A 4,528-nucleotide genomic window follows, 5' to 3' on the forward strand; every position below is an offset into this window, starting at 1 on the left:
GTGCCACTGTGCCACCTGGGTTGTATATAAATTATGAAGAGGTATTAAAGGAGCTATATAATACAGAGAGTATATAGATAGACATGAAAGGCTTTATAGTAACAGACAGCTATTGAAAGGCACTTAGTAAAGACAGATAGATAGATAGATAGATAGATAGATAGATAGATGATATGATAGATAGATATGATAGATAGATAGATAGATAGATAGTAGATAGTAGACATTGATAGTTCACACACACACACACACATATATCGGTCCATTTTTGAGATGTCCACTAACAATATAAACTCTTCTTTGACATGTGGGAGGAAAGCCTGATGACAAAACCACACAGACTCCACACAGATGATGACCTGGCGTGGGGTTCAAGCTCTGGACGTGGTGTCTTTGAGGCAGCAGTGACGCCCACTGCCCCGCCATGGCACTGATGTTGTTGCCCTTCCTCACCTTTTCATTTTGATGGCCGCCTTGCCCACCTGCTCAGCTGTTTCTGTTCCCTTAATGTGATCTCCAGGAGGGAATGTCAGCCCCTCAGGATCACACAAGGGTTGCTGGAGAGGAGCCCACTGAGGAGTTTGTACCTTCATAGCCCATCAGAGCAGCACATGCTGTATGTGGCGATGACAGTGACAGTGATGTATTTTTGCGTGATGTGATGTTTGATGTGATGATAGACTCTTACTATTAAGTCCTCCTAAATGTTTATTTCTGACAGTAGATGAAGATTTACATTTTTTTAGATGTTTCATGGAGTTTTCAATGACGGGTTTCACCCTGTTTTACTCCACAGACTTTACAAGTGGGCAGACATCCCTCTACAGGTAAGAGTGTCCACAGGTTTTCTCCTTCAGTATGGCTACTTCGTCTACCTGACCTTCTACTTTCCATTTCTGTAGCCCAACTGTCAGGACGCCAGGAATTTTCACTGTCAAATATACTACAAACCCATATGTGGCAGCGATGGCCATACCTACAGCAACATCTGCTCATACTGTATGTTTAAACGGTGAGTAACAAGGGCTTTGAAACCCACCTGAGTGTTCAGATATTGGCGTTTAGACAGCTAATTTGAACCTATGAGGGAATCAATGGAGGGACTAAAGAAGTCTGCACCAGCATCAAGAACTTTCTGTCTGTGAGAGACCCCTTTAACAGGGCAATTTTGGGAGGTGAGGTCAGAGGGGCTTATTGTTATCAGATCACATGACTTCAAACTGGAAGGGATGTCAAAGTGGCCACTGCTGTTAGTGATCTTGTCACCTGAGCATGTCATTTTAAGGTCATGTCCCATTACAAGACTATTCCAGCTATTTTAAGTCATAGACTTCATTTACATAATGTCATCGAGTCAGGGGCCATCGCATTGTGGTCCTGTGATCATCCGTGTCGTCTCACATCTCGAGCTTTCTCAGTCCAATCAATTTGTTATTCGTGGCCTCCAACAGGTTACATTGCCTTAAATTGTAGGGACAGAGCCTGTGTGCAGTAACACTGAGAGCCAATGAGTGCTCAGCAGGAAGTACAACCCAGTGAATGCTGCGATGAGCAAAAGGAACACAAGAGTTTTGGACCCTGCATAGAGAAGAGAGACTCATCTGCCTGATGTTTCGTGTTTTACATACTAAGAGGAAAATCAAGAAAGGAAAGTCACGTCTTGTTTAATTGTTTACCATGCAGACAGCAACATTTTATCAATAAAGAGCTTTGTATGTACTTGTAACACCTACAACTCGATATTTAAACTGATCTGCTGAGATAAATTGGAAGCTATGCAGTCTGAGATATTACGTGCTAGAGAATTCACTGGATAAAGCGCAGTTTTATTCAAATGGATTTTAAGTGCAGATATCTTTTGAAAATCTGCTAATGCTTTTAGGACTGCTGGCACAGATTGTTGTGGGTCCGATACATACAGTACCATATCATCTGCATATTGTAATATTTGCTGTTCAAGTCCTTCTCTGATAATCCCCTTTATCTCAAATGCATTTCGAAAATGAACAGCCAGTGGTTCAATGGCTATTGCAAAGAGCAAAGGTGATTAGGGGCATCCTTGTCGCGGACAGCGTTCTAGTTTAAAGTTATCTGAAATAATGTTGTTAATACGAACTTAGGCTTCTGGACTACCGTAAAGTAGTTTGATCCATGCACATATGTTTGGGCCAAAGCCAAATGTTGTGGTCAATGTGGTGAATAGGCCATCCCATTCAAGCATATCGTCTAATGTGACAGTGGCTTAATAGGACATGCTCTGGGGTTTCTAGTCTTTCAAAATGGTGTACTCAGGTGATGAGATCATCTACACCAGTCGTCAACGGTGACACCTCTTCTGACTAGAAGTGGTGTAATGTGACCTGCCCTGTGAGTACTAGTCATGTGATCAGATATACTCTGGTGACGAGATCTGCAACTGGAGTCATTAAGTTTGACATTCCTGCTGACTTGAAGTCATGTAATGTGACATCAGTGTAATGTGACAGCCCTGTTGTTTCTAGTCATGTGATTTGATGTCCTCAGGTGACGAGATCAGCAGCTGCACTTGTCAAGTGTGACATCCCATCTGAATAGCAGTAATGTGACGTTGGTTTAAGACTGTCACCCTCAGTGTGGCTGATATTATCGGTGCGTGACTTTGTTCAACATCAGCGACAAACATCTGTGTACAAAAGTGCAAACTCCTTCACCTGCAGGTCTGTGTGTTAAGTTGAGCTGATAGCCTCAAGAGCGAGGCAAATCTCACTCAGTGGGCCACGAAGACCTTCAGGTGAGCAGTGCGGGGTGTTTGAGATGAGGAAGATAAAACTTCAGAGTTCCGGTAATTCTACTCAGTAATGATGGCATCTCAGAGGGCCTGTTGCTTGGCACATGTGTCACATTGTCACTGAACTTGGTACTTGTAACAACACGCATCACACAAGAGCACCTGGCCTTCACATTTCTGAGGATGACTGTGGTATTTTAATAATTTATTCTTTTTCTCTATTTTGAACCCCTGCTCTACTTCATCCTAACCTTCTATTTCTGTTCCCCAACTAACTTTTATATCTTATCTCATAACTTTTATAGACCATCTTGAGTCTCCTTTCAGTTGTTTCCATATTTCCATAAAGTGTCATAGACAATGGTCAGAAGATCTGAGACTGGGAGTGAACTGGCAGGTTTAGGACTTTTATATAGCGCCTTTTCAGGGTGTGAAGTGTAGCAGCTTGCAGGGAGGACACAGTGGCTTCCTTTGTTTTACACTCAGATCACAGGCAGGTCATGTAATTGGCACGGTGGCCCGGTATGCCAGGTGTGTTTGGGGTCATCTGAACTTTTTAATAATTATTAGGCACTTCTGTCCTTGTTCATCACAAGTGTGTAACGTTAGCCAGCACTTATTTGACATAATGAGATACAAACAGTTCAGATATCCCATAATATTCTACATATTGACTCCCTGTATGCAATGTGTTCCTTTTATTAACTAAGCTGTCATGCTCAGTGGGCGGTGGTCACCTGATCCAGGACCACCACAGGTGTTGCCGTCCCATACCTGTCTCAGGTGTGCAGGTGGAGCTGAGCGCGGCTCTTAAAGTCTCCTGTGAGTGGAATGAAGGAAGCGTCACGGAGTGGACATCTTGGCTCATTGCTTTTATTCTTCACCTGTCTTTCCTTTACAGAAGTGCTACCAGTCCTCTCCATATTGTCAAATATGCAGCCTGTTGAATTCATAGAGGAGCACCTGGAGGTTTGCTGATCTTCACTCTGCTTTGCACTTCACAAGCCCCTTTGCCCCACTGCTGACCCCTGCATCCTTTTAAATTTGAAATAAACGTTTCCTTGTAGCATGACATCTGATCTCAGCCTCATCTTTATTGTGTGTTTCTCTCATATTCATCCAAAGTGACCTCCAAATCATGACTGCATACCACAGTTCTTTCTAGATATCCACAATGTAAGGCCTGGCAGGTGTGACGGCTCTTTTGAGTGACACTGCTGGATGCTGCGCCTCCCACAGGAGGATTTCATAAGTCCACGGCCTTCTATTGTGAACTTCATGTTGTCCACTGGGTAGCCTAACAGGCAGAGTGGCTCCCTGGATGACAAAGGAACTCAATGGTGAAGGCTGAGTTAACTAACTTATGACTGTATATAGCGCCTTACATCATGAACAGCAGCTCTTTTCATATTTCAGTACTGTGAGCGCTGGCTGTTACGACAACTTCCTCATCTCATCGGGAGTCACTCTTTTGAAAACTAAATATGACTCTTTGTGACTTTATATAGCGCCTTTCTTTTGTAAACACGAGGTCTCCTAGCATTTCTGTACTGCAAGGTCTAGCAGGCATACTGACTCACTGGTGACTCACTTTCAATCTGCTACCTTATGATTTTATATAGCGCCTTTCATTATAAATACCTCAATTTGTCCAATTTTTCTCTATTGAGAGCCATGACGAGTGCCGTGAGTCACAAAGCTCACAGTATGTCAGTCTTGGTGGCTGAATGTACCACCTTATCACTTTCGATTTTGAATAAA

General features: G+C 43.0%; 1 long non-coding RNA gene across 1 annotated transcript; it reads left to right on the forward strand.

Moving 5' to 3' along the window:
- Positions 1-941: 941 nt before the first annotated feature.
- Positions 942-3,839, forward strand: LOC120521022. Its single transcript, XR_005631962.1, has 2 exons — positions 942-1,012; positions 3,669-3,839. It is a non-coding gene; the product is annotated as an uncharacterized LOC120521022 (long non-coding RNA).
- The last annotated feature ends 689 nt before the right edge of the window (positions 3,840-4,528 follow it).

This window comes from Polypterus senegalus, unplaced genomic scaffold (assembly GCF_016835505.1).
Source record: "Polypterus senegalus isolate Bchr_013 unplaced genomic scaffold, ASM1683550v1 scaffold_7893, whole genome shotgun sequence".
Lineage (NCBI taxonomy): Eukaryota > Metazoa > Chordata > Cladistia > Polypteriformes > Polypteridae > Polypterus > Polypterus senegalus.